Consider the following 10264-nt stretch of genomic DNA (forward strand, 5'->3'; position numbering starts at 1 on the left):
TTTCTAGACCGCCACTTCATTGCCGTGCCAACTCTTTGTAGACCCATCTCATTGCCGATCCAACTAATTGCCGACCATATCATTGCCGTGCCAACTCATAGCCAGTAAGAATTGGTTATAGAATGAAATTTGAGACCGGCCCTGTTTTAGGTACCTAATCTTAGGTAAAGAATCCAATAATGGTTTGTTTATTATATGATCAATAGTGATATATGGCAATCAGAGGGCAATACTTGTCTCCCATATAGGAAATTTCAAGGAAATAGCTGGGAAATATGTAGAAAATGGAAGAAATTAGAGAAAGCTCTGGGGAAATACTAGGACATTTTGGGGAAATAGGAGGAATTGTCAATTCCCCTAAAATAAGTCGTGACCAACCCCTCGTAAAAACCTCGAATTCTCGACCTTTTCTGCTGTGGGTGAAACAGCGGGCAAATTACTTGTATGTAAGGAGCAAATTCTCTCTTTTAAGTCATCCTTCCCGATTTCCAGAGTGTTTCTTGACAAATAAACTGGCTGTATCTAGAGCAATAAAAACTTTTTATCCAGTGCGCTACAATATTAAATACATACACGACGATAACTGCCGATTTCATGTAACTGGCGTCTGGCGCTGAAACGGCGGCGATGAACCGCCGGCGCTGAAACGTCCCATTTCGCTAAAACAGGACTGCACAACGCCACAACCGGTCTCAAATTTCATTCCATAACCAATTCTTACTGGCTATGAGTTGGCACGGCAATGATATGGACGGCAATTAGTTGGATCGGCAATGAGCTGGGTCTGCAGAGAGTTGCCTCGGCAATGATATGGCGGTCTAGAAATGGCGGCAATGAAGTGACGGCAATGAAATGTCCTAGACCGCTCCTACACCAAAAGGATGACTATCCGAAATTTAAACGAAATTTATGGAAGCATCAGAAATTATTTAGATAGCTACGCACTTTACTCAAAGAGAGACCGCTTTTGTCTCCTTACTCTCTCTGAGGTAGTGATCTCGAAATCTATTATATAATATACACATGGTGTCAATTTTAAAACTTGCAGTCGGCCATATTTTCCAAACTAAAGAAGATATTGAAAATCGCGCAAAACCGTATCGAGGGTATCGAGGGGGAACATGAATGACGTTATGGGTGACAACCCCCCCTTAACCCCCAGCCCCCCTCCTCAAAAATCATAAATGGCAACCCCATACTTGTGACACATCGTTGGAAAGCTACTGAAAAATGCTTTCAGACAGACGGACGGACAGACAGGCAGACGGACAGACACACGGACAGACAGACGGAGACAGACGGACAGACATACGGATAGACAGGCGAACAGGCAGCCGGACAGACAGACGGACAGAGAGACGGACAAACAGACCGAAAAAGTTGCGGAACTTCCATGTTTTCTGTGCTTTGAAAGACGATGACAAAGAAAATTTAAACATGGCTCGATACTCGATATTTTAAATACAGCTGTAAATGCCTCTTTAACAGCGGATGAAAGAATGATACCAGCAAGATGGCGCTCCGGCCCATAATTATAACGTAGTTAGAAGAAAGCTTGATATTTTGTTTGCAGATAGGTAATTTGGCAATAATGGTCCACACACGGGGTCCCATATGTCTCCGGATTTGGCGCCTTTGGACTTTTTGGTGGGGGCACATTAAACAAGTAGTCTATAAACTATTAAGATCCAATCACAACTTACTGATCAAAACAAAATATGTTGGAACGAGTCCGAGTCCGATTCTTAACATCGGATCAAATCAGGGCGGCAATAGTCCAGAAGAGTCCAAAAATGCTTGGAATAGGGTTGAAGATTGAGCGCTCGCGTTCTTTTTGTACTATTGTAATTAAGAGCAATGAAAAAAATACTAGGAAAGACTTATTTATACGGATCGACACGCGGTTTAGCGGTAAACGAAAATTTGAGGCGAGGAGGATAATGTTACACGAAGTGAGAATCAAATACTTAACTGAAATAATATGATATTCCTTTAAAGAGGTAAGTGTTGCAAAATTACTTACAAACTGGTTTATGCGATTCATGTGTAAAGAAGTAAAGGTATCCTACAAGAAGATTATGTGTAAAATTTTCTGTAGGTAAATCATTAACGAATGGCATTACTTAGCTAGATGCTCAACACGTCGTTTTGATGTATTAAAATAAATTTCCATTACATTGTTGTTAATCACTAACTCGATACATAAATACAAAAGACACGGCCCAGTTGTCTGCATGTATCCCATGAAAATAAAACAATAAAGGACCGAGTTAATTATTTTAGTGTCAGTTTGCAAAATGCAAATAAGAAAGGAATGTGCTAATTATGAAAAATACACCACGGTATTAAAGCCCCGTATCCTTATTTCCCTAGACGCGTTGCGTCTCTGAATGTAATCCAGCTTTACTCGAAAATTGTGTTCTCTATCTCTATCTGAGTGTATCATTATTAATTACTATTATTCTGTTACGTCAAATAGAAAAATACTAGATGAAACTGAGTTAAGTTTCACACTTTACATTGTTAGCTCCATATTCGTAAAAATTTTCTCACTGTAAATGAAGTGTTGCGCCACCATAAGCCCGTCCACATTTTGTATCAACCAACATTTCGTTGATAATAAACCCCTAAAGCAAATCTAAAAATGCGGCAGAGCACCTCGGTGTGACTCTACGGGGTCATTGGATTTGACCCATTTTCAATAGGCTTATTACATGTGGCATATAGGTCAACTGTGCAAAGTTTGAACTAAATAGGTTCAAGCGTTTGACAGTTATCGTGTTCACGGACATTAGCAATATTTTTGTTGTATATTAAAGAAATAATTCAAAGGGAGGTCTCTATAATATTAGATTTTTGTTTTGTTTTAATTATATGATTCATCAATATTGGTGTTCAACAGAAATTTAAATCAAATCTAAACCAATTTTCAAAATTTTAAATGTATAGAAACCTACAACCATTCTTTGTGTACATTGATGCCAAAAAAATTCAATATATTCATAAAGAGCTAAGTAATTAGACTTCTTTGTAAACGCAATTTATGTAAAATTTGTTGTAAACATACGGTTGACGTTGAGCTGTGGGATCAGCCGCTATTCTGGCTTGTTAAGAGCAATTCTTGGCGGTCTGAACGCATTCACTCCTAGCGGTGATATGATCCTTATTATTATTGCACCGTGCAAAGGGGTTAGTTTGGTAATTAAATCTTTTAGTGAACAGTACCTACTTAACTATGACTTTGCATATAACATTTTATATTCAAAGAATATGAGCATTGAATAAAGAAGTCCACTCAACGGTCAAGAAAGTGCTTGTTGCTTGTTGTCTTCTATTTTTATACCTACCTTACAGTTTTATTGCATACCTATTTTATAATTTTGTGCACTATAAAGAGTATAGGTACAACGTAGGTAGGTATACTTTTTGGTTCTGGATTTAAACATTATGCATAAGATGAATGGTCACTACACCTACGTTAACTACACAATTCTTTACTCGTGCGAGCAGTTGGTTGCATAAAATTTCACTAAATGCTTTGAAATTGTGTTGCTTTGTAAATTAGAAATCTTGGGAATAACGTATATAAGCTAAGGAATTGGAAAATCCTAGTTAATTGTGTATTTTTCAAAATGTACGCCCCACGCCCACGATGATAATCTGTGTGTGAGTGCCTTAAAGTAATCCTGATAGTGATGGAAATAAAAATTGATGTTAAAATTGGCTATACGGAGGAATGAGATTTTAAAGGATATGAACAATAGGTACATGTAAGCGTGACATTTAATTGTTTAGGCCACTACACGTAAGTGGATCAGATGAAAAATGTGCAGGAGGGGAGGTAAAATTTTGGCTTCCTTCCCTTCCAGGAAAGTGACTAACGAATACGAAAAAATGTTTTTTCACTACTAGCGTCTGATGACATGATTATTAACCTTTTTTCCACTTGTAAAGTAGGCTTTCTCGGCATTTGTTCAAAGTGGTTAATAATTTTTTATTATTAACTAGTAGTCAATAATGAGAACTGTCACGCTGTCACTTTTAGAAAACACAACCCGAAATTTCGCTCAATGAACGTTTAGACAAGTTCTCTAAAACGAATAATTGCCACCATTCGCAATTTCCAGAGAAATTACATACCTAAAATTTTGAAAAAATTCGAACGAAATTACTCTTTGAAAAATCTCAATGACAGAACAAAATACGGCCTGTTTGACTTGTACTTCCACGTACTTGATTGACATGTTAAATTAAGAAACAAACAATTCTGTACAACCGTTAACTCTCTTATCAATATAATATGTTCATTTAGAGGACCTCAAGTGCTAGTACTGAAAAAAATAGTATATATACCACGGTAGAGAAGTCTATTATTGCCTTCGCACCTTACACCCCTCGGCCTCAAGCGCCTCGCTTGGTGCTCAGGCATTAATAGTGGACCTTCTCTACACTATTGTACTACTTAATGAATTATACTAAAGTATAGGTGAGTAGGAGAGAAAGGGAATGAATTTTACAGTGTAGAGGAGTTACTCTCAATGACATGTACTTGTACGAAAATGTTACGTAGGTTCATTTAGAGGACCTCAAGTGCTAGTACTGAAAAAAATAGTATATATACCACGGTAGAGAAGTCTATTATTGCCTTCGCACCTTACACCCCTCGGCGCAAGCGCCTCGCTTGGTGCTCAGGCATTAATAGTGGACTTCTCTACCTTGATATATAATGTACTATTAATGAATTATATAAATATAGGGAGTGGGAGAAAGGGATGAATTTTACAGTGTAGGGAGTATTCGAATGTATCGAAAATTACGTAGGAAGGGTTGTTCACTACTTTTGAATGTTTGAACTTCAGTTACTTCTTTTCTTATAAAGAAAATAAAATCAGATTATAGCTGGCAGTAATGACATTGACCGCGGATACCGATCTTTGAAACCAAATACTGAGAAAAGCGGCAATATTGCATAAAAAAGAGCGATTGTTAATGGTTATTTTGGCAGGTGACAAATGGATGATCGTTTCTCTCCGATAAGAACACGATCTAAACGTTCCCAATCAAACAGTTTTCCAACCAATACCATATAGAAATAATATGCAGTGTTTATCAAACGAAAAAACTACTATTTAAATCCAACAGTTTTTCCACTTTACCACAAATATTCAAAATACTACTTTTGGTCAATTACTTTTGGATAGAATCCACACGGTTTTTTTTTAATTTTTGCCGCCTCAATTTCACCGGCTTTATCTCGCGATTTGCGTTTAAGATCTCGTTTAACAATTCACTTGCTCTCGGTTAATTTTTGTTCATTCATGTGTAACAAATTGATTGATTGACAATGAAAAAAAATTATTCCGATACACATGAAACAAAATTAAAACAAAATCTCTGAAAGAAAGAAAGCTTACAAAGTTTGTTTGGACATAGTACCCCGCACGTAGGCGGTCGATAATTAAAATTAAAAAAAAATATCTACAGTTTTTTCTTTAATAACCCAAATAATCTGGTTGTAAAAGCTTTGCGGTAGGTATTCCGTCGCACTTAAATTCTAGTTTTATCTTTCATGGTACTCTAATGAAATGTCTCAACGAAAGGAATTAATTTCTATCAACCATAGTCCTCCTCCTCGACCTCTTATCGTGATCGAATATACTGTACTTACAAAGGGCGATTGAGACGTCTGCAAGAAATATATCAATTGTGATGTCAAAATAAAAGCTATTTCGGTTAAAAAAATTCGCTTTATCTGCAGAAGAGTTGTGCACAATTAATACTTGTTATCCATATATTTTGTACAATAGCAACGCAAAGCATATCTGGCAAATTGAAATAACAGTTTTGTCAACAAAGTAAATTTTCCTTTAGAAAAACACTAAACATTTATCTTACGAGATTGATTTAGCCAGTGAAAAACTAAAGAGAATTTCGCTTTTTTCGTTTGATGTACATGACGTAGTAAACGCATAAACTGTGAGCGTTTGAACATGGGATAAAGCAATATTTACAATTTAAAGAATCTCAAAAGTAACGATAAATGAAGAACTTATTCAACCTAAAAACTACAGAAACAAGTTAAAAAGTAATCGTAAACGATTGACATAAAGCGCATTTCAACTTGCATTCATTTCCTATTTGTAAGATGCAACTTTTGTTAAAATTGTAAAAATCCGGCCATAAATATGAAAGATAATGCATAATGTGCAATCCATTTTGATGTCCTACTTCAATTTCAGTTTATAAGAAGAATTTCATTTCAATGCTTTTCTGAATTAGAAAGTTGGAACTGCGCATGCGCAAACCTAAATTTTGAAGCTAACGTTAGATTTTCTATTGTTCCAAGTGGCTATGTATCAAATTTCATTTAAATCCCTCCATAAATAAGAAAGTTGGCACTGCGCATGCGCAAAACCAAATTTTGAAACTGGCGTTAAATTTGCTTGTATTCCAAGTGGCTATGTATCAAATTTCATTTAAATACTTTTATAATTAAAAAAGTTTGCAATTCGGTTTATAAATGGTCGAGATGCGAAAAGGGCACTGTGAATTTTGAATCGATTCGATTCAACTTTTGGCATTGCGTATTATATGGCTAAAGATATGCCCATATTGAATTTCATGCAATTCAGTTCATAACTAACGGAGATGTAAGAGCGATAGGACATTTCTAAACAAAGTTATCGTTCACACGGACAGATAGAGGGACAGACAGACACAGGAATAGACGGACAGACCAACAGGCAGACGACAGACAGCAATGCAAAATTATAAACGATCTCTAGGATCGTTAATAAACGGCAAAAGTGTAAAATTATGGAACATGTAAAAAACGGTCTTTTGTTTTTTTACAATAACTTTTTTTGTAAGCGGTACAGAAAAAATTCCTTCCTTGGTGCAAGACTCGACACCATAACGAACCAAATAGCGAAAAAAGTAGAACAATAGCTCTTAAGATAAAAAACTAGTAGCGTCTCAAAACGAGCGGACGGACGGACGGACGGACGGACAAAGTGGCCACAATAGCGCATTTTTTTATTATTTTGAAATGCGCTAAAAAGGTATAGTCTGATCGCGATTCGTAATCGTGTGCTAATTATAAGTACTTCAGTTTCCATACATACTCTTTTAGAATTCATTATTCGTTCGTAACCTTTACATGGCGTTTGTTATACAGAGTGTATGCAAAATCCATCCAATATCCGGTACATTTTTGCAGCTTAAACGTTCTTCAATATTTTCAAAATGGAGACGGTTCAATGAATTGCACCGGGAAGTGAACGGTGCGGGCGGTATAGTATTATGGGAAGGTAGAAAACTGGCGGGATATTCAAACCAAGTGTATACAGTGAAAGGAAATAGAAAGTAACAGGGTTACTCGAGCTATTGTTATTTGAGAATAATTAACAAAGTGTTAATTAAACGGGAATTGGGAGAGGGGCCACGGAAGGAAGTAAATTAACTTAAAACTAAGTGAAAATAAGGGATTGCAAGTTTTAAGGTAAAGGAGTGAGGTAGATTTTTAAGCTACGATAGAAATTCAACGTCTTTGATCGTAACGGAACGTATTCTAGCCTTTTCCTCGTACTTTTTCTTCCAACACCCCTTTTATAAACAAGCGTTCACGCGAACATACCATCTACTTTTTAGCGTAACACAACGAAGTTGAGGTAAAGCTGATCGTGTTTCCGTCTGTCCGTCCGTCCGTTCCATCGAGATCTCGGCCCCTGGGCCACCTAGAGACTTCGCGTTTTCGCTAATTGATTGATAGCTAATGGTCTATATTTGCCCATTTCGATCAGTTTCATTTAACTCCATATTTTGCGCAGACTGCGCAATGCCAACTTTCATATTTATGGAGATATTTCTTTGAAAAGTTAACCACAGATGCTTCTAGTAAAGGCAAACATTTCACACATGGTGAAAATTATGTGGGCATGCGCAGTGACTGCACAGACTGCTCATAGCCAACTTTCTTATGTATGGTAATGTTTCTTTGAAACTTTATTTTACTTATTTAACTCCTCTCTTTCTCTGGACGTGGACGTGCTTCCATATGGAGATTCGACATTTTGTGTGCTTTTGATGACGTTACATCGTTTCAATACTTTGTGTTACGAGTGGGTTTTGGAACATTTTTTAAAGAATTTTCGTCGTACTTTAATATGACACTTGTGTAAAAAGAATGGTATCAATTATTTAATTACCTAAACCCAATTACTCTAAACACAAATGTCCCATGTTCACGAAAATAAAACCTAACAAATAATTTCTAAAGATACAAAAAAAGCACCATGCAGGATTATTCTGCAATACCATTAATTTAACGTTCGATTCATTGAAGTATGTGCGATAGGTCAGTGATGACGTGCGGTGCGAGTTCAACATTATATATGAACAGAGATGGTAAATAAAAAATAAATGATGGTCATCCGGGTTATGAACAGTAGACTAGGCGAAGAACAAAAAAGCGAGGTCTTTGGGATATTCGGCGAAGAGACAGTAGGTAAGACAATGGAAGAATACTATAGAACATTTGCAGGTCACAGCTTGACGACAGCGATTATTCATCAATATACCAAACTTCTGACATTGAGATTCAGATCTGTCATAGAGTAGTATTCATTAAGAGACCGAAGCATTACCTATGTTGAAAAATGTTCTAGTAAATCGACATACCGAATGTGAATCAGATCACCATCTAGTCATACAAACGTTTTTCAGTAAATAAAACAACTTAAAGATAAAAATAAAGGGAAGTGGTCCTATTAGAAGAAATTGAATCTCACAACGACTACAAGGTAGATCTCCTTGGACAAGATAGTATTAAAAAACTACGTCAGGAGAGATTAGAAAAAAATTAGAGATAAATGCAGAAAATTAATCGGCAAACGAAAAAACACATAAAATCATCCACGACAGCGCAGCACAAAATCTTTACGAACAAAAACTAGGGAATCTAGGAGAAGTCTGACCAAGAAATATCCAAAATTAAATTGGTCTGTCCAACCAAACGCAATTACTAACGAACTACACACAAAAATGTAATGAATGTGAATTAGTAATGAATGTGATATATTTACCTGTAGTAAGAACTACAGCTTTAACTGAACTGCGCAACACGGGCCGGCGTGTCTATGTCTATATTGACTCCTGTCATCATTGACAGATTGACATTAATCAGAAGTTTTATATACAAATTGAAATTTTATATCAAAATAGGATTTCAGGTAAAATTTAATACAAAACTCGTCAGTAAAATGGCATTACTTGTCTCGGAAATTAAAGTACTCTGCCCTTCAATATTTCCTCGCCAGTAATGTGTCATTTTCCTGACTTTTATGTAAATAACTATTCTTTATTTATGCGTTCCTTGAATTTCATACACTCATTAAATACAATAATCACCCTCAAATTACTTATACAAATTCAAAATTTACAAATTTTACAATACAAAAAAACTAAACATTACAGTGACCAATAAATCTTGAAATTCTGTGTCCATTCGACAAAGTGCCCCTTATTTCCTAAACAAATAAATTACAACATTGCATAGGATGTCCCGCCTGAAACTTCCAATGCTAAACTTAAATTACGTTTACAACACGTACATTTTTAACTACAGGGTGGCTTGCTCTCATCGTCGGCATTATTTCAACCTAGAGATCGAGACCCGCCTGGAGTTTACACAATAAATACGAGCTCCTATGTGTACGTAGCTCGCTTCGAAAATTTCTCCAAACTATAATGACAAAAATTACTCAGATATCAGAAATTTTATTGTTTTTCAAAATACCTATTCACCTTTTAGCTTAACACATTTATCTATTCGATAAAACCAATCGTTAAAACAGCCATGCTTCTTTAGGGAATAAAAAAAGTTACACAGAGATAAGTGGAGACTATAACGTGGATGGTCCAGCAACTTCACCTGCTCCAAAACCCCGCGAGACTTTTTAACTGTTATGAGATTACAGTCAGTTGGAAAGATCCATCGAACTAATTTAAATTTTGACTCGGGTTCACAATAATAATAACGTAAACATTTTTTAATTTACCACTTCTGTACTTTGATAAAAATTTTTTGCACTGTAGCGGCCCGGTTAATTAGAGTTTAGCAGTTTATACAGATTTCCAGAGAAGCCTTCAAAAGACCATCTCGCAACGTTTTTGCACTGGGCGATTAAGAAAGAACCATGAGGTTACTGGCGGGAATACATGTGAGCACTGCTCACTGGAAACTAAACAAACACATGCACCGCTT

This window comes from Photinus pyralis, unplaced genomic scaffold (assembly GCF_008802855.1).
Source record: "Photinus pyralis isolate 1611_PpyrPB1 unplaced genomic scaffold, Ppyr1.3 Ppyr1.4_LG2, whole genome shotgun sequence".
NCBI classification, from domain to species: Eukaryota; Metazoa; Arthropoda; class Insecta; order Coleoptera; family Lampyridae; genus Photinus; species Photinus pyralis.